We start from the raw sequence: 21,261 nt of genomic DNA on the forward strand, positions 1-21,261 counted from the left end.
CCAGCTATGGAAACAAGTGTGCAAATGCCTGTGGTTCATGAGGCCTGATTTCCTATAACTGTGCACAACTGCTGAGAGCAAAGAAAATAAAAACTCAAAGAGGCTGTGGGACTAATTGAAGAGAGAATCCTTTGCAAAATAAATAAATAAATAAATAATACCAATTTCCCAAATATTTATGCAAAGATGTTAACAAGCAGTAATAATTTGTTTTCCAAGCTCACAGCAGATGCTGCTCTTTTACTATACAGACTATATTCCTAAATGTTGCAACTTAACATAAGTGGCGAAACAAATTGATATTCTCTTCTACTTTGAGTATCATGGGGTTGAATTAATAGTTACACTTGACAGATAACACTGTCTAACACCCTTTCTGCTATGTTCAGTGTTCGCAGGGCATGCTCTGTAAACGAGGGACCTAGGCACATGACTCAGTTCCTGCATGATGGGTATATTACAGAAACTGAACTTACAGAGCTCGCAGAAAACAGGAGTGGAATATGTTTGGTTTTAATCTGATATTTCATTTCTCTTTACTCAGCAGAGCTCCTTCCAGGAGTGTTGAAGGCACAGGTCCCAGCCAACTACTTAATGTAGGTATTATGAAACTGGAATACTAACAAATGCAACTGTCAGCAACCAGGAGACTACTCAACAGCTGTCTTACTGCCCATTTTCTCTGCAGAGTCCTTTGTTTCCCACAGGGCTTACCTATCTTAAAGACTTATTCTGGAAGACTTATTCCTCCTAAAGTGCCTTCGTTAGTTCACAGTTTTCCTTGTACTCCACTCTAAATTCATACCCTCTCCTTAATTCAGATGGATTTCCCTCAAGAAGCTATTGCTTCTCTCATCACTTCTGTATTTTTGTGGCTAAGCAATACAACTCTGTGGTCTTTTTCTCCTCCAAACTGGTGTTATCTCATCTGTGTAGTGGTTCTTTGCGCATATAATTCACAACATCATTCATAATTCAGTGCAGCTACGTCAGTCCAGCTGCATTTCTTAAAAAGGATGATGACAAGTTCTGTTTCATTTCAGTTATACTCTCCCTCTATGAGAGTCTCCTACCTTTGAAAACATTCACCTTTACTTTTCACTTTGGTTGCTCTTGCCTCATTTTTTTATGTTGACCACCTTAAACATCTTTTACTTTTGTTATGTGTCTTGTTTCACTTTCTGAGCAGCACATCAAGTAAGGGTGTGCTTTATAACTAGAATGAGCTATGATGACAGCTCTGGTCTCTCTCTGATTTGGTTTGAAATGCTGCTACATGAAATGCTAGGAAGGTGTCTAGACATGGTGCAGGGTAGGCACTGCATACACACTGAGCAAACATTACTAATGCCTCAGTACATGTTGCTGCCCCCTCAATGTTAGTTCAGAGGAAAAAAGTGTGACAGTGCTTTAACCTGCACAAGATAGTTTTAACAGCCTTTCTCTTCATGTAATAGTAAGTAAAACTAGACACATAAATCTGCTGCTTAAAATTTAAAAAAAAAAATCTTACCAATTTTATTAAAATTTGTCATTCTTTGTATCACACACAGGTCTATTAATTATTCTGCTGTCTCTGAACATGGCTTCAAAGAACAGGGTGACCACATTTTTAAATAAAATTGCAGATTTACAATTTTCCAGCTCAGTGAATTGCTTGTGTTTAAATATATTGAAAGTCCAGCGCCAAGCTGCTCTGCATCCCTGTGCAGCATTTTACTGAGAAGGGGATCGGAGAAGGGTGTGTGAGAATAGAAAGAAAAGTGGTAGGGAAGCATAAAGAGAGTGAACAGACACAATGCTAGGAATATTCCTCAAAAAGAGATGTTATTAAAATGTGTGGAATGTCCTGAATTCAGAGGTGGTCCACAGCACAGCAACAATCCTTTTGCTCCTAGAAGAGAGGAATAAACAATTACGAGGATCCCAAACAGGGTGAGGCTGGTCTCTCCTGCAAGGGATGGCCCTTCACTTCAACTGTGAGGTGAACATCAAGTTGATATAACAGGTTTCGGCCTCTTTGCCCATTGACTCACTGGGAGAATAGGAGAACAAGACACAAACTCTGCACTGTGTCTCAAATGCAGGTAGGTTTGACACAACTGTGCAGAGGTGCAGGATGATTCATGCTTCCTGTCAGTTCTGCTTTGTTGAGAAGAGGAAAGATGAGCCCACACAGGATTTTCTTGCTGCTCTCTGCAATTGAAAATTTGTGGGTTTTTTCCATCTGCAATATTGTAAGTCATTCTGGTAATGGGGAAGAGTAGATAGGAAAAAAAAAGTGAGAGACAAGGTAATGTGTCTAGAAAGACAAATTAATGATGATCTAAATAAAAAATATCAGAAGAAAAAAGAAAGACAGACACTAGTGACAAAAGCAAAGCTGGGGTTTGCATTTTTGTGCCTGTAGCTTGTGATTCTGACATATAACTAAGCAGCCTCTTGTGGCAGCTTTGTTTGAGTATGACAAACAGCCTTTCTTACAGACACAAAATAATAAAATATCCAGCTCCTAAAACTCAGCATCTCTTCACAGTGCTTACAGTAGTGCTTAGACTTCTGAGGCTAGTTGGGGACCACTGGCATTGGACACTGTTGGCAGACGGACCAGCACTGTGATCTACCTAGCAATGCTTCAGTTGAGGTTGAGGAGACCAAGTTAGAAGTGAGAAAGGACTTCAGGTACATGGATCATGCTGACAATAATGCCAGTTTTAAGTAAGGTTTTACATGTAGGTGGACCCTGGCACGCTCCACTTGCCTGGTCATGGTTCTAGGGGTAGCAGGGCTGTGCTCAGTGCAAGCTTACTGCTGCAAAGTCTCCCTACTATTTTTTAATAGGGCTGCAAGGGCAGTCAAGGCCCAAAGGGCTTTAAATATCAGCTCCCTGGTTTCCTTTGGCTCTCTGTTTTTGAAACAACTACAGGTGCTGCAATAGCAGCCAGGTGTTTTCTAGCAAACCCAGAGTCCTGTTCATGCCTGATGACTGATTTTGGTTGCAGCTTGTGTCTGTGACTCACAGACAGGAGTAGGAGACAAGGATGTAAGTCTCACTTGGGATACAAACCTTCTGTGACAGACTGGCATCCTAGGTGGAAATCATGTCCTCTCACCATAAATGATTACACTTTACATTCAAGCTGGTTACTTCTGGAAGACAAAAATAAGGAGAAATTGACACTTCAAGAGAGCAGTGCACTAGACCTACTTTATTCGTATCTTAGGGTGAGATAAGTAACCCCCAAGAGGGAACTGCTTCTTTCTATTGACTGGAAAGAGAGCCCCAGTGTGGCCACATTTGTAGTGGGTATAGATAGCTATGTTTAGCCAAATAATAGGAATAATACTGAGAAGTCATTATCAATGAAAATTGAATTTGATTTTAAAATGTTTTTTTGATTAATTTTGATTGTAATCATGTCTCTTCAGATGTACCTCTACTTATATCACACACAAAAAGTGTTAGGCAATATTACGCGTATTTTCAGTTAATGTTTTAAGTAGGAGGTTTTAATTTTGTCAAAAAAAAAAATGTATTTGCTGAAAAGCAAATTTTAAAATGTTCCTTGTCCTGATACATGGGAACTGTGGTGAAATCTTTTCTGTAATGTAATGCATTAAGGAATGAGTTTTGCTATTTGCTTTGGTGGGATCAGGAGACGTTATTGTGTCTCATTCATTATTATATTAAAATCTTGCTCATTAAACACATCAAATTGAAAATGTTCTATATTTTTAAGATTCTAGCCTTATTGTTTCTAATTTTTGCAATTTTAAATCAGTCACAGTTCCTTGTTCTCACACTCTTGGTCTAAACATGACATTAAATTGTTATTTACAAGTCAAAAAATGTGTCATAAAAATTAATGCAAGTCTGGGGCTGTGCTGATGTTGACTTACATTACTCTGGAAGAGTATGCATGCTAATTATGATAACTCATCTTCAGAAAAAGATAACTGTCTGAAACTTTGCAACTCCAAATTTATTTCTTCAGTCCATTTTAGTATATTTGCCAAATGCACAAACAAAACTAATCTCCTGAATTACACAGGTAGATGTGAGAGAATGTTTTTTCTCTTTCCTCCTTCCATAGGCATGCACCCAAAAGCACAAACACATATGCACATTCATCAAAGGGCAATACACACATATATGCACATGCATTAGTGCAAATTTCATCAAACATTTCAGTATTAGTGTTGGCCTTCATAGCTCAAAGTTATTGTTTTTATGTAAGGAGATTAGGACTTTGACAGCCTTTCTAGAACGTATGGAGAATGCAAAGTATAATAAATTATGCTTAAGGCTAGAAACCATATAAAAGTATGAGTAGATAATTACTATGTATGTCATATGGTTGCAAATGCAACACAGCAAGAGATGTCAACAGAGCCCACTACATGGGATTATAGTTATGTCTGAGAACAAAATTGGAAATTCAGACCTCAAAACAAAAAAATACATAAACATTTGGAAGTTGTGAGGAGTTTTAAAATTTTTCTAGTTGGAAGAATCTTCCTATAATACTTTCCCATAGCAGAGCTGCAGCTCTATTCTGCCTCTGGATTGAATACAGAGACCTGATTTCCCAACCCAGTTGAGCAGCAGCATTAAATGACAACCTCCTTCAGGGTCCTCTAAATCTGTTCATAGCTTCCGTTAATCAGGAAACTTCAAGGTGGATGGAAGCAGAAGCTTGTATAGCATAGGGAACAGGGCACAAAGAGTTGTGTGTCCTTCAAGCAGTCAAAGTATCAGCTCCATCATGCTACCCTGTACACAGAGGATGATCTCACCCACAGTTCACCAAGATGGCAGGAAAGGCAACAGAGCAGGAGCACTTTGGGCTACACACAGACCAGTGCTGTAGGGCAGCCCCATACTTCATTCAGAGATGACTGCAGCTGATCTTAAATCTCATTTCACTTTGTGAAGTTTGCAGAGTCCATTTGTCAGACCTGTAGGCACTTGGGCTCCAACAAAATGGTGACTTCATCTTGCTCAGCTAAAGGTTTCTTGTTTTATTTAAAATAGATGTGAGGTTCTACTGTAATCCGATTTCTTGCAGAGGTGAGATGAATGTCTATTTAAGTAAAGAACATCACTCAACAATTGCGTTAGTACACTAAGAAATGAAATTAATATTCATTGGTATCTATGCAGTGCAATGCACTTGAGGGCAGAGTGGGCCAAGTCTTCTTATGTGGGAAGGCAGTACAGAAACTCTTCAAATAATTTTTGAAATAAACCACTATTGTGTGACTTTTTGAGGATGACTAATATCAAGGATGGATGGTTGTCAGAGAGAGAGAGAGACACATTTGCTTTTTCATTTTTGGCAAATATACAACTGACAGTAGTGCCATTTTAGGGTGGTGTTCTGTTGGTTTTCTCCTCCCCCTCACCCTCTCCCCCCCCCCTTCAGTGTATAAAACTTATTTGTTGCAAATGTGGAAGCTATTTCCAGTCTCTGATCTCCTTTACACATACAGTAAAATATACTGAGTTTCCAAACAGGAGAAATATTGAGTATTCTAAAAATGAACTCTACATTATTTTGAAAAATCCAGAGGTCTGCAGCTTTACTGAGATATGTGTACTGTTTCTGGCAGGTCCTATAGTACAGTGCCTTGTTCAAAATTACAAGCACCTTATAAACAGTATCAAAGGGATAAATAATTTTTCTGTTCAAAAGATTACTCTTATATTGAAAATATTTTCAGCTCCCAATAGATATAGAAACTGAGGCTAATTGAACTAAACAGCTTTTAACCCACACTCAAAAACTAACAGCGTAAAACATAACCCATTTTTGTTTTGCCTCCTAAAGCTGTTGGCACACTGCATTGTCCTTTTTTACAGTGCAGCCTCATGTGGCCACAGCCCACATGCTTCTCTGGTTCAGACTCTGCAATCAGAATTTCAGCAAAAAGTACATCTTCTATATGTGCTGGTGCTCATGTGGCTGAGTGCCTAGGTCCCAAGCCTATACCAGTATGTAATAATGGTGGATTTCTACAAACAGTGCTCCAGAGTATACAGGTGGTTATTCACAGATGCACCATTTGAGGTAACTATGGATGGCAGAAGTGTCTGTAAGTACCAGCCAGTGAGCTACAAACTGATGTACACATAGTATAGACTAGGAGGGACCAACAGGTGATATAAATTTCTCATACAGCTTTGAAATAGCTATTACTACATTAGATACTACCTCCTTAAGGCAAGTAGGATTTTAATCTACATCCAATTTAGCATATATAAATCTACAAGTATTAAGGAACAAAAAGTTATAAATGTTGCTTTCCCAGCTCCTGTGGATATAATGCCAAAAGAATATAAACAACATGAGCAGAAAATGTGAACCTGTTGTTTTCTGCTTGTGTTTTTTGTCTGCTTTTGTCTTGCCTTTTTTTTTCCCCCCCCTCCAGTACAAACGCGGCTCACTGTTTCTGGCCTCTCAGCAGGCAGCTTTTTGATGGCTACAAGTTAAATTTTGTGTCCCCCTGAAGTAAGAAGGCAATTTCATTGCAGTTGTGCCTTGTGCAGGTAGGGCGACTGTAAAAATTGTCATTCGTTCATGTTAGTCACAGAAGTTATAACTACGTTACTGTAACAGAGGCAGATTACTGATATTTTGGGTAATGTTATCTCCTGTTCATATTTATTGCAAATATCAGATCAGGTTTTATTGGGATCACATAGACATTTGCTAATAACATGCAGAAGAATTTCCCTTCTGGGTGATTCTGGGTTTGGATCAACTTGAATTTCTCTTTTAGTTTTTCTTTATGTTGGATCTTATTAAATACTTCTCTGCAATTATAACAGATCTTGCTCTAGCATATTAATTATTATCTTTTCCACATTGAACTTTTCAATATTTTTGTACTTCTTCGTAGAGTTTAGTATCTTTCCTTTCCTAAAGGTGGGTTACAGCTATGCTTCTCTCTTTTTTTTTTTTCCCCATGCTGACAAGCAAAGACCGGAATTTGGATTTGTCCAAATTCATCCAGATTCTCTTACTTCATTAGCATGAAGAAGATCTGAATGAGAACCCAGTACAACTGCTACGTCAAGCTGAAAGGGACCTCCTTCACACATTCATGCACAGTCAAACTCAAAATGGAGAACAGTTTAAAATGGAAATTAGGATTATGATAACCTTTGGACACAGTTCATGTGTGATGCAACATGTTTCATGGCAGTTTCTGGACAAAGACAGCAAGGCAAAGCTGTTCCAAGTCACGACACCTAACATTTCTTACAAGCAGTTCTACTTTAGTACAGCAGTACTCCTACACTTCTGTTTCGACATGCTGGAGTATGTGAAACTGATGTAGGAATTGGGAATGTCACCCGACATTAACGTAAGGAAAAAGTTAAGCTCTCTCAGCTTCCAGCACATGTTTTTTAAGACATTTTAATCCTCTCCCTTTCATGTATGGATTTACTCAGGAGGTTAAGGGAGCATTAACACTGGCCAGCCCAGCAAGGGCTGGTGTTGTTAGTTGCTGTGATTACTTTCATGTACATACTACATATATATATATACTTTTCTCTTTCAAAGAAATTTTCATTATCCAATTTCTTTAACAATATTTGAAGATTACAAATTACCCCTCATCTAAATACAATCAGTTCAAAACCCCAGTAAGAGCTCTCACTGTTTCTAGCTTGCATGAAGGTGCTAGGGGGAAGAAAGGACACTTTCCCATCATTGTCTTAATTCCTATTGCATGGACCAAAGCCACAATAGAGAAACTGTTTCAAGCTGGTATAGCAATTATTGCACATCATTCTATGAGAACTAGAGAGGGAAAAGGCCATGATTAGGCAAGCTCTTGATGTAGATCAACAAAACAGATAAAACTAAACTGAGTGGGCTGGCACCATCTCACACACGATAAGGCAAGGATGTTTACTCTGCCTGTGGTTGAGACAGTGTAATACTCTCACTAAATCTCTTATAAAGTCACTCAAGGCTGCACAGATTGATAAAGCTAAGTATTCCTGTATATCTAAGCAAGCTCATTTTTTCAGTGTCATTTTATAGCTACAAGTAGGAAGGTAGACAGATGTGATATGTTTTGCATGAGGCACAAAAAGATAGCAAAGAGCCTGAGTATATCTCCCATTCGGGCATTCTTCTCTGTCTTCTTAAGGATGAGCCTGCTGGCCTTATAGAGAAAAGAAATTTCAGAGGCCTTCTGGACATAGTGGATCTCATGTTATATGGAAATGGAAAAAAATAAGACAACCCATTTACACTCAATTGATCAAGTCAGAAAGGTAGGATCTCCTGTTAAGTACTTTAATGCAACAGAAGCTGAAATGATGGCCAGAGTACAGTGACACTAGAGAAAATGGCACATCACCTAACATTAATGACATAATAACACAAAGCTGGTAATATAAAAATTGCTATTGGTGGTCAAAGTTGAGTACAGTCAGGATGGCATAGCACTCTGAACTTCAAATATCTATTTGACAAATCTATCTCAAGTTAAATAGTCTAGCCCTCCTGGGATAGACTAAGCTGGAAAAACTTCAGTTTGCTGCTATTTTGCTCTGCACTACTTAGCCTCATAAAGTAACTTCAGAGACAGTCAGTTTCTAGCATATGAGGACAAGATGTCATGAGGTGCATAGTAGAAGAGTAAACCCAAGCTTTGATTATTTTCCAGAAATGGCAAAAGAGGGAATGAGGGAAAAGGAAGGAAGGGGAGTAAAAATACAGATATATACCACTGTAAGCAGAAGTAAAAGATACTACTTCTCACAGAATAATTGGGATCAGTTGAAACCTCCCAGATCCTCCTCTAGACAACAGGAATTACCCTCCCCCTCACTCAGCCATGGAAACTAGCTACCAGCCCTGCTTAGTCACACAGAGGCTAAAAGCTTCTCTTTGATCGTTATGTTCACGCACAGCCAGGGTTACCTCACCTTCTGTATTTCTGCTGGCCGCTTCCATATGATATCATCTCCACAGCAAACTTGGTGAGAGCGAAGCTCGTCTGCTCCCCAAAAACCCAGTTCTTAGCATTCAGCTTGGAGAAAAAGCTGCCTTAGTAGATCCCTGGCCACTTATTGGGTTGCTATGGCTGCCAACTGGGGGTCCAGCTTCACTCCTTGCTCATCTCTCACAAGAGGACCACTGAAATCCCTTCTTCACTCAAAGACAATCACCAGTAAGAACATGCATGCTTTTTCTTTCTGACTTTTAACTGTGAGCTCTTGTCTCCTGCTCAGGATTATTTATACACACTGGCACATCAGAAAAGTGACTGGCTACATTAAGTACTGTGCTTTCATTTTAGCGGTTTGTGCAGCGTCCAAAAAACATGAGTAAAGGACATTAAAAATACACTGGAAATTGACTTTACATTTATGTTGATGCACAGCACAGTTGCCAAGAAAAGAGCAGTTTGGCTGAAGGATCTGGCAAAATCCACTTAGTGGGTCTTCCTTGGTGAGAGCCCACACAGCATACTGCTTTCATACGGTGCTCCCTTAATCACTGCGAAGAGGCTTCAGAGAGATTAATAACAACCAGAGCAGTGTTACACCCACGCAGAGTGACTCAGACACACCAGCGAGACCCAGTAGAGCCATTACCTGTGTGGGCCACACAGACATATGCCAATACATAGCCCAATAAAGTTGTCTTTCCTGCAGCATGAATGATAATCTCAGAGGACAGTGATGACAGGGCCTGTCAGGCAGGCCCCTACACTGAGGTGCAGCCCAATAGATAATAGCATCTTGCTGCAGCCACATCGAAACCTTGCTCTTTTCTCTACTTTCAAATATTGGTGTTGTTGATTGAAACTCAGTAATATGTAGACGTAGTGTCACACTATGCTGCATCTAATGAGGATCCTGAGAGTAATGAGCAACCATTTGCAGTAAAGGGATTTCTGGCAGCCTTTCCCAAACACATTGCTGAAGCAGTAGATGCAATGTGGGCAGGAGGTGATGGGGCGGTGCTGAAAGAATTGTGAGCAATTACCACCACTACCCAAAGTAAATTCAGGATTGTGGATAGCTCTGGAGCTGCTGACACTATGGTAGCTGGGTAGACACCTAGCATTAGCTATCAATGTTTTTTGTTCTTTAGGCCTTTAGCTCATATTTTATGTTTTTATGCCATTCCATTTCCTGTTTCTGACGTAAAAGAGGAGCAATTGTCATTTCATTAACCTGTCTAGGAAGGGGGTCTGCACAGGAACACAGTGGCCAAGAGTGTTTAGTGAAATACAGATTAGCAGGGAATAATAAGGCAGTGGCTATTACAGAGCAAGTAGCATGCAGCAATCAGAGTTGACTAATTGTGGATTGCCTCCTGCTCCTAGCTCATTTGATGGCAAAACTCCTATTGATTTCAGTGGCACAGGATCAAGTTTGATGTGACCAGTGGACTGCAGAAGTCTTGGACAAGCATGCACAGCAGAAGTGAGCCAATTGTAACATTAGCTACAGAAATAAAAGCTTTCCAACAAGACAACTAGAGCTAAATCAGGGACAATTAAATGAAGTGCTTGAGCTCTTCTTCCTACCTGCAATGCAGGAAAATGCCAGGCTCTGAACAAATTAATTTTGTGGCCAAAACCAAGTACAGCAAGAACGCACTTCAGAGAGGAAGATAAAAGCACAAGAAATTTCTCCTTTTCTATCCCCTCGAGGCTTCTTCCTGTGCAAAAGGGGCACAGACTTGAATTCAGTGAGACAGCATCCATGCTGGCTGGCTTACTGAGTTTTCTTTGCATGTTATTTAACAACAAACACACTGTGTGACCTGAAGTCACGCAGTTGGGAATTGGACTAAGACATGCTGTTTATGTTTTTGTCCTTTTTTTCCCCCCCCCACTACATGCAGGAAAGGACAAATACTTTCAATTGTCACAGTAATGCTCAGAACAGAAGTTGCAACATCAAACTCACGTTATCAAAGGAAGCCACATCACCAGATTTGTGCTATCCATTCCTAAATTGTACCAGTAGTAATTTATAAGCAGAGATAACAACATAACTATGCATAAGCTGAATAAGGTCAGAGAAAAATGCTTAAAATGTTTATACATTACGGAAGGGGGCAAGGACATGGCAAGGGAAACAGAAAACTGGCTGTGAGTCCAAATATTAGAGGAATAATCAAATAATACAATGGGACAGCTGGTGGGATTGGGGCATGCAAAGCAGAAAGCATGCACTGTTCAGAGAAGCTATGAATAAATGCAAGGACAGCGTGATATAATAATGACATGGCAGTTTAATGATAACATGAATTCAGAACAAGGTTATCTTACCAGTCACTGCTGAAAAAGATGAAAAACAATCTTCACTAAAATGGTTGTAGGGAGACTTTTTTTCCCCAGTACTAGCTGCTCTCATTTGTACCATCAGTTTTTTTTATTTAAGTAAAAACTCTCTGGTAAACGCCAGGAAAAATAAGTTTTAAGCATCTACGTTATGGGAACATGGGTATTACACAGATGTGTAGCTGAAAGTAGACTTGAATAAGTTTCCATAAAGAAAAGCATCCAGTCAATTATTTCCTGTCTTCAAGTTTCCTTGAACAGTTTATGAAGTTACTTACCTAATTCTTCTTTTTCGCTTACTATATAATAATAATTTCCAAAACCAACAGTTTTGCTACTGCAGGTTCTTTGTGAACAGCTTATTGAAGGTTTACAACAACAAATATAAAAATAAAAAGTCTTTTGATTTGTTAGTCACATGGTATTTCTTGCCTCTTCAGCTAATTGGAGCAGTGTTGTTATTCTAGTTGTTGAATTGTTGGTTATTTTGTTTGTTTTTTTGAGGATATTAATCACATCCATAATCTAATTATCACTGCAAGTCACTGTAGCATTTCCTTATTTTTTCTTTTTGTAATTTATCTCTGTGCATAGAAAGCAATAGAGGGCAGTTTCCAGGTAGCCCCCTTTCTTCCACACCTAGAAAAGATGAACTGAAGATTTCAGTATCCAAGCCTATGTACGCCTCTACCTTTTCCCCCCTCCACCAGAGGAGGGTGAATACCCCCATATGACAGCATTGACTGAGGAGCGACAGAGGACTCTGTACCAGTGCAAACCTCTGACAACTGGAGGTAGAGCAGAGCAGGAAACAAGAAAGGGAAACACATCTGTGCCCTGCTTGGCCCCCGATTTCTGTAACCAAAAAGAGAGGTACACACATTCTGTTGTCTTGTCCTTCCCATCCTTCTGCCTTTGAGAGTTGTCAGTGCATATTCATCTGTAGCAAAGACTGTAATGGGAATTAATGCTTAGGAAAGCCTATATGCAGTAGCTGAGTTCAGGAAGTCAGGGATTGCCTTCTGTTTAACCCTGTGGAGTAAGACAGAATTTAAATGCTCACTTAGGTTCCTACTTCCAGCCTCCTCCAAGCCAGCTTGGAGCTGGCTATGACTAATCAAGAAAATAAATGTGTCAACATTGACCCTAGAGAGACCTTAATTTCTATTTTTTCTATGTGGAGCTGTAACTAAATGGTGGTAGTGCTATAGTTCTAAGAAGTCCAATATGCCCTACTTTATACAACCCATATGCAAATTTTGCCCCTGGCACTCCTAGAAGGTAGCTGCTGTGACTCACAGCACAAACGTTGAATATGCTTCCCTTCCCCCTCCAGTTATAACCCAATATAACCCTGGTTGGGGTATTAGCACCTCAAAAAAATACTACTTATCCTGCCATAGTTTTGTCCAGCATCTTCTGCCCTTGTCTTCCCTTGCCATAACCATTCTTTCCACTTTGTGAAGAGATTGACTACTTCTGCCTACAGCAATGCTAGTCCTTACCAAAGCTGTATGCACTGCAGCATCAGGAATCTGCATAAAGGAAGCTTCCAGGACAGCATCATGAATGAGAACACGCAGTCAGAATGGGTTATAGCAGCAAGCACTGTGACTAAGGAAGCAAGAGGCAAAGCACCAAACTGATGATTCACATCTGTTACCCTAGTTGAGCGTTTAACTCAGTGAATGGGGCAGCTGAGCTGAGGAAGCAGAATAACCTATAGAAGCCTATAACCTGCCTTAAAAAAAAAAAAAGCACTACAAGATGCAAGCACCAGGCTTTTCAGCCTGCACCAGGTCCATATTCCAGTGAATAAATTATGATGTTAGAATTTAAGTTCAGCTCCCAGTTTGCTCAAGACAGTGCCAGTCTGTGTCTGAAACATGCTTGAGGGGACAGCAAGCCACAAGATGGTGCACTGAGCAATCAGTGACAGTCAGTGCTGCTTTCATGCTCAGTCACCCTAAGCAAGGCCAACAGTACAGCATTCATTCACAGGGAAGAGATCAAAACAGCAAAATATTCCAGAAGTACATGTCTCTTAGCTGTGGCTCAGAAGTGTATGTTTCTTAGGTATTTATTTTTGTGATTTATTTTTATTTATATTTTCCTTTGAATCATGGTATCATAGAATGATTTGAGTCAGAAAGGGCCTACAAAGAGCATCTAGTCAAACCTACCTTGCAATAAAAGGCTCAGACTTCTTCCTACAAACTAGCGAGCCCAGGTTTTTGTGGATGTGACACACATCTTATGAAGTAGAGGTGTTAAGGAAATAGCATAGGGCAGTCCAAATTCTCCAATATGTTTATGATTCTTCATTTGCCTCTTCTCTGCCTGTTGTGATAAAAAAGGTTCTTCAACTCCTTTGACTCAAGTATTTGCTTTTTTTTTTATAACCTACATAACTTTTTGTTTTAAGGAGAGAATATTACTTCACTGTGCTTAGTTTTTGAGGACATCTTTGTAAAAGAAGGTAGAGTTGAACTCACACAAAGCAGAACTGAGATCTCAATGAATGTGAGGGCATCAGCTGGGCTTCTTAATTGTGAAAGCCCAGAACAGTAGAGGAATCTTAAGTTCTTAGTTAGGTCAATCCAGGCCTATCAGCAACAACCTGCTTGAGAGTGTTAGCAAGCCAATAGAAGAGTCACCTAACAAGTCAATGTTCCTAAATATTTTAACGCACTGCCAGACATTACTGAGGCCAATCATCTGTTATCTGAAGTACAGCATCTAAAGAGACCGGCAGCCCCTCAAGAGCACACAGCCATGCAGAACTACATCATTCCACAGAGGCCACAATTTTAGTCAATTGGGTGCTACTCCTGTGGCATTAGAGCATGCTTTCTGTCATACAGTCACTGATACAATAATAATATCATTACATTGGGTTTATACATTGAGATCTTTGGGCAAATTTGTCCATCACTTCTGCTGGCGTCACTATTAGGAGTGACTTGAGCTATTACAGCACCAAAGCTGACTGCAAATTTCAGAACCACAGAAGAAATGTGTCCTTGCTATTGTCACAGGAACAATTTCTACCTCTTTCTGCCACATGTACTGCTTTTCAAAAGAAATATTAGTAGGCTCAGGAAAAATAATTTCACTTTATCTTTCTTGTGACAGAATAGTAATTCTAAGAAAATAGTGTTTACATATAACCTTAGCAACTTGTAAAAGGACCTTAAAGAAGCCAGCAAACTACCTTCATGAATGTATTGAAATTTTGTTGTACATTTCAAGTGTAAATCATAAGAACATCCCAAATTGATAAAAAACACATTTGTCAGGCACTTTCAAGCTTGTATTCTTTTTAGTCTAACAGTCTGCTAATCACTAACTTGGGGACCCTAACTTTTAGGGACAGAATTTGCTATTTTGGTCTATTTCCCCTGTTGAAAGATATTTCTGAAGCAGCTATACTTAGAAGCATTTATGGGAGAGAAAGAGGGAGCAAATTACCAATAGAGGAGTGACTCACCACAGTACTAATTGCCAACAAAAAGTGCCTTTTGCTTTGCAGATTAATGAGTAAGCTGTAGAACAAAAATCCTATAAACTTGAGAACTAGGCACTGTACAGTATCCTTCAGTATTTAATCCATACAGGATGGGTGCATGACCAATAACGAGTGACAGACAGAATTCTGAAACTAATCCTTTCCAGGTGTGTATCTCTGTATCATTTGCTTGCCCAATTTCCCATTGCTCTCTTTCTTTATCAACCCTGCAATATCTGTTTGCCTCTAATTGCCTTTTTTCCTCCTCTGTCATTCCATAGCCTGAAATGTGTTAAGTACAAGGTAGCTTAGGACTAAGAGCATGCAAAACTCTTACAATTTCTAGAATAGAGAAAGGTCAGTAGCAACTGAAAGTCCATATTTTGTCTGCATACCAACCTTGCTGAAATAATTGCTGGATTACTGGACTTGTCACAGCAGCAAGCTTAGCAGAGACAGCATCCATTCTCTGAGCAAAAGTCAGGCCATCCTCTCCCCTGCAGTCAAGGCTATAGCAGTTTGCAATGCTGGGGCAGCTTCATCTCCCTCATCTATTTAATTAGGTTACACTGCTTCATTATTCTTACTGATACAAAAGTAGTTTAAGAGCTATCTTGCTGTATAGGTGTAACAGCAGCAGCACAACAAGAAGGTGTTCATAAAAGCAGGATACTCACTCACCCTGAAGATGTAGGCGTACAGAAAAACTTCACAAAGGAAGGATCTCCAACCAGAGATCCTTCCCCTGGCAGTCAGCCCTTAAATGAGGTCTAAGAGAGGTTCAGCCAGGCTCCACCCCTTCCAGTTACACAGCTGAATTGCCTTCACCTGTGTTCCCAACGCTGACTGGGTCCTTTCCCCAGGTGCTCAATCAGTTTTCAGGCCGTGACTTAATAGTTACCATACAAAAGATGAGCAGTTTATTTGATAAATTCATGGAAAAAGAAAGTGAAGAAAAAGTTTTCAGGTCTCATGCTGCATCCTACCTGCAGACCCATCATAGGTGCTTCTAGAAAGAGCTTCCTTCTTCATAGTAACTTTTACTTTTCTTGTTGTATTCTTATGTTTTCTGTGACCTACGCAGACCAGGATTTGGTTCATCCTATATTCACACTGTTTCTCTATTTCTAATATAGAAATCACATAGTTTGTGTTTTGGGGGGATTTAGTTGCTGGATTTTGCTGGGGTTTCCTTTCCCTTTTCTTTTTCTTTTCTTTCCCTCAGGGATGTTTGCAGCTTACCTCGACATTTTGCAGTGCTTGGGAATGGCAATACAATTTTATATCAGATTAACTAGGATTTAAAGGTCTTTTTGTTTAAATCCACAAATCACAATTAAGCTGAATTTTATTCTCAGAATAATGTCATCTAAGTCATCTTGGTTAAATCTTTCATATTCATTGTCTTAGGATGTTAAAATCTTATTAAAATTAAATTACTCAGGAATGGTTCCTGTAAAGGACTGAGTCATGGACATTCAAATTTAGATATCTAAATCTGAACTTCCAGTGCTAGAAATCCATGCCTCAGTACTGTCTAGCTTTCGTGAAGGGAGATCAGATTTTTATTTAAAACTTCATAAGTTCACATCATTGGAGGAACATGCCTGTGATTTGAGAATGTGAGCTACACACTGGCTAGAAGCAAGGGACATTTAAGTCCCAAGTTTGGCAAAGGTGTTTCACAGCTTTGGGTGACATAAAGACACAGTCTCTATCTCATATTGCTTGCCAGCAGGTCCAAAATGGAGACCATGAGGTGGCTTACAAAGAAAAGGAATATCTCAAGCCACTGATTAAAATGTAGGATAAATAATTTCATGCAAAATTTTAATGGACTCTCAAGACAAACTGAGCAGATCTGTTCCTTTACTGTGATGTTTCTCCATTCCCCATTTCTCTCATAGTAGGGGTACATTTTTGAAATTCAGTCTTTTAATGCAGCTGCCCAGGTCCTCTGCACATTTGCCAAAGAACAATCAGAGTGCATGAGTAAGGAACCTCTGTCTTTCCTTTGGATAAACAAAGCTCTTTAATGTGAACACAGATGTACTGGGACAAAGCAAAGATGCAGCTCAGCATAGATATTTAGCAAAGAACAGAAGAGCAGGGTATTTTATATATGTATAATTCTATTTTCCTTAGTTAGTTATTCATCCACTGCTACTATGTATCCCAGGCACTTCCCGATGTGCTTATGAACGTTATGAGGACATGCAGGCAGATCTGGGTTGGACACAAAATATCTACTAAATCTTCCCTCAAGGATGAAAATCTACATTCTATGCTCCTATCTAGAGTCCTTGATTCCAGCATTTGAAGACTACCCATGTTCAGTGTTTTTCTGTGCCTGAAGGAATCAATTTTTTTCTGAGGTGAGTGCTTTAGGCATGACTGCAGAATGCTCTGAATGGAGGTGTGACTTTTTATGAAACTGTGCCACTGCAGAGAAAAGGAATAAAGTGTAAGTGGGGACATGCAATGTGTGTGCAAAAAATGTTTCCAAGTGACTCACATATCTAGCTGGGAATAGGGACTCCTTCCTCATCATTCCTGTGCTTGCTCCAGGTCTGGCACATCAGCTGTAAATTGTTCAGAAGAGGTGCAGAAATGAAAAGCCATGACGTTAAGCACTGGTACATACTAGTTTCTTTATTTTTGCCAATCCTCTGTCCTCTCTTATCCCTTCTTTTTACTTATTAATCTCTTGGGTCTAAGAGATGAAGGGCTGAAGAAATTATTCCATCACTAACAGCTTCCTGGGCAATTTGGCAGCACTCCGTAGGTCAAAACTCTTTTTTTTTTTTCTTTTTTTTTTTACCTCTTTAGAATTGTAAAAACTATGGAAAAACAAACAAAAAAAAAAAAACCCACCTAAAATGTGAAATATGTAAGCTCAATTTGAGGGCACATCTCTCCAGTGATCATTTTCTATCAATTCTTTGCATTGCACAACAAATTTGAACTCAGTTTGCCACAGATTGTCAGCAACAAATTCAGTTTGTTGCAGCACCTTCTGCTGTGACTGGGGTCACTGTATTATGCATGGACTCAGCATGAAGGGGTCTTGTGTTATCTGCTGCAAAACCATTTTTCACAGATACAGTATAATGAGTTTGTGGAAAATATGATACTCAATTACAGGTTATAGAAAAGCTTTAGTAACCCTTGAACTATGCTAGGCTAAGCATTCCCTCTAGTTACTCCACTTTTTAAAAAGTGTTATTCTTTATAAAAATATGTTTATGCTTGTGTTTCTGTTAAGAAACAAACACAAAACCCACACATCATTCAGTAACAAATTATTAAGATCTTTAAGGCTGTACGCACTGAAAATAGTAAAAAAATTGCAATGGGAGGGGTGCTCCTATGAGCTATGAAAAGGTGCGTGATCAAGAAGGAACAGCATCTGGATGTGTAAGAATGTAATCTGAACAAGCTTCTGAGTAGACCGGCTTAAGCCATGGGAAGAGCAAGCAATTGCTTGTGACAGATTGTTGGGATATTGACCCTACCAACGAATTTTGTCTCTGCCAGAACAGCCTATGCCAGAGCCACTCAAAGCCAGGCTCTGGCTGAGGGAGAAGCTGGACCATGCTGTGGCTGCTGCACTGGGAACCCTAGCAGATTCACCTTACCAAGGTGCAGTATTTTATGTCCCCAGCTCCAAGGTGGCAGCAACTGAGGCAGCTTCCTCAGGAAAAGGTGTCCAGGCCTGGTCTGGTCTTGGCCCTGGGAGGCTAATTCAAGGCTGCCTTCATAGCCCTGCTCTAACTTTACAGCCCATACACAGAACTAGCTTCAACTGATAGAAGGCTGTGATCTTGAACAGCATAATGAAAATTAAACACAGTACATAAAGATTGAGGTGAATGTGAACAGATCCAGACAAATGTCATTGTATTTCTTCATCCAGCTAGCTTGTTTCCAAGCAAACTCTTCCAGAATATAAAGGGCAAGCAAAAGCCATTTGAGTTATATTCAGTTTACAAATTAAGTTGTTTTTATCCTATTTTTCAGGCCCTCATTTCTATCCGATTAGCTAATGTCACCCAAGAGGCATACCATTTGTTTAACACTAACTGCTTCCGAAATGTTTCTGCTGGTATTCTCTAGAAAAACTAATGTCAGCTCTGTAATGAAACAAAGGGTTATTATCATTCACAGAACTGTGCAACTGCATTTAATGCTAGGCTTCATACTTGCTGATAGAAATAAAACATCCTTTATTTCTACATCAACAGCTCAAGAAAAGCTCAGCTCTAATAATATTGTAATATTTAGAGACACATATGGAGTTTTCTTATCCTTCCTTTATAAAATACATTAAAAGTTTTAAAAAATGTTTAGATTTGAGTCTTGTCCCATAAATTGCAAGGAGCATCAATAAGCAAATAATTCACAGTAGTTAACTGAGATGTAATAATAGCAGTGTATATATAATTCACTGTATGCTGAGAAAATGATTTGCTATTTAAATCTGTCTGTAGGAAGTGCTACACATTCCTCGAGATATATAACAACTAATTCAGAAAGCTGGATGTTAAAAGCAGAAAAAGAGCTTGCCTTTTTTTTGTATCAGACCCCCTGAGCAGCAGGGCCATTGCTGTCATATCTTTATTTGCTCTCTATTTGCTTGAGACTTTAGATGGAGTAAAACCCAGTGTACCTGGCAAGATCCCACAGAAAAGACCACATTGGTGTACAGCTCAGGAGAAGACCAAAATAGCATCTCAACTTGCTATTCTGGTCTTCAGGTAGCAACAACTTCACCCCACCCCGCATGCAAGGCATTATCCATCTCTGTAGGATACAGATCCTTTTCTCTTTGCAGGACTGTGGGGGAAGTTTGGGCCAACAATTAGAGCTATGCTGTGTTCATTTCAGTGCAATTCATTTGGGTAGGGCTCCCTGCTCATGGGGAAGTAGCCCCCACAAAAACACAAGTACATAACATACCTTCCCAGTGAGAAAGCCAGTTGCCTGGTCAGGGCACTTCAGACGCGCAGTTGTAGCTTTCAAGCATTACCTCATTGACATACGGAAGAATACTGATCATTTTATGCCCATAAGTTTAGATAACAAACTCAAACTCCCTTAGCATTTTAGCCGATAATACAGTCAATTCTGATAGGATATTTAGGATAGCTAATTAATCTAGATTTAATGCTTTCTTTTTAAAACTGGGGTGGATATCCAACCTTACTTCCCCTCCCAATTAAAATACTTGTAGTGCAGGAAGGAATAATAACCTTAGAAAATTAATTGGATTTTGCAGCAGGCTGTGACAAGCTGTCCAACACATATTCATATAGTCCACTCTGCTTTTACAAGCTAAAGCCACAGACTGCAATTTATTGCTGCTTCTTGAGGATGAAATTATAAAGAGTATTAATGTTGGAAGGAAAATATACTAGCAGAAACACTTGCTGGAGCTGAGAGATCTGCCTTTTGGCTGAGATCAATAATCAGTAAGCCCAAGGCTGATCTTTATCAGAATACAGAATGAATGCCTAAGAGAATGGATAATAAGTGCTGTCCAGAGATTTCATTCCTTTCCTACAGCGAAAAATGTAGCCACTGGATTCCTACAAAACTATAGCTTCACTTAGATTAAACTTCAGTTTGCTTTTATTTAACTAGCAATAAAAATTTTCCAGCACTAAAAGCTGGAAGCTACTAGCTGTAGCTCTCTGTTGCACACATAACATGACTTGACATCAGTGAATGAGATATTTTTTGTACTGGTTTTGTTTTCTGAGGTGCTTGTATAGCACTTACCACCTCACATTCATTCGAAGTTCCCACAATCAACTTAGGACAGTAGCTGCATGTCTAGTGCAGCTGTTAAGTAATCATAATTCATAGTGATTTCTGACATGTTAAAACTTCTGTATCTCACTGGAGCAAGAGGCAAAGTTTGTGCATTCATGGCCGTATGGTTTCTTATGCATTAGACCTTGAGGAGTAGGTATATATTGACTCTCCTGCAAATACACTCAATGAAAGGGAATAACTGCTTACTGGCTTCCTTGCTGGGACAGCCTAGAGGATGTACTCAAGGAAATGCTCCTCTTCCTCAAGAGATGCGTCCTACTGAGCTCAGAGTTATCACATCCTCATATGCTAAGGAAAACAGGTTGTCTGTTTGTAAACTGTGGCAGTCCAGAAGGAAGGAGCTTGGTTTGAAGTGAACCTGCCTCCAAGGGCTAGGCATCACCACTGAGCCTTGGAGACTGGGATGAAATCCCACTGTTTAAGTCACAAGTGGATACTGTGGCTATTAAATACCGTAACAACTTACCTGATTAGGAAGTCTGTCCCCACATGCAGTGTTAGGCTTGCCGTGTATTCATTCAGATACATATGTATGATCAGTGAAGGAAAACAGGTCTGGACTAAATGGTGCCTGCATCTGTCTGAATGAA

At 39.5% G+C, this 21,261-nt stretch overlaps 1 long non-coding RNA gene across 3 annotated transcripts; it reads right to left on the reverse strand.

Annotated features, from left to right (window-relative positions):
- Window positions 1-1,810: 1,810 nt before the first annotated feature.
- Window positions 1,811-15,561, reverse strand: LOC104909708. 3 transcript variants are annotated; one of them, XR_792539.2, is made up of 4 exons: window positions 15,515-15,561; window positions 13,509-13,665; window positions 3,068-3,150; window positions 1,811-1,894 (listed from the first exon to the last, which is right to left on the reverse strand). It is a non-coding gene; the product is annotated as an uncharacterized LOC104909708 (long non-coding RNA). The 3 variants fall into 3 exon arrangements; XR_004158890.1 differs by lacking the exon at window positions 15,515-15,561 and adding an exon at window positions 15,233-15,379; XR_002112056.1 differs by lacking the exons at window positions 13,509-13,665; window positions 15,515-15,561 and adding an exon at window positions 12,831-12,903.
- Window positions 15,562-21,261: the final 5,700 nt, after the last annotated feature.

The sequence above is a fragment of the Meleagris gallopavo genome, chromosome 2 (assembly GCF_000146605.3).
Source record: "Meleagris gallopavo isolate NT-WF06-2002-E0010 breed Aviagen turkey brand Nicholas breeding stock chromosome 2, Turkey_5.1, whole genome shotgun sequence".
Lineage (NCBI taxonomy): Eukaryota > Metazoa > Chordata > Aves > Galliformes > Phasianidae > Meleagris > Meleagris gallopavo.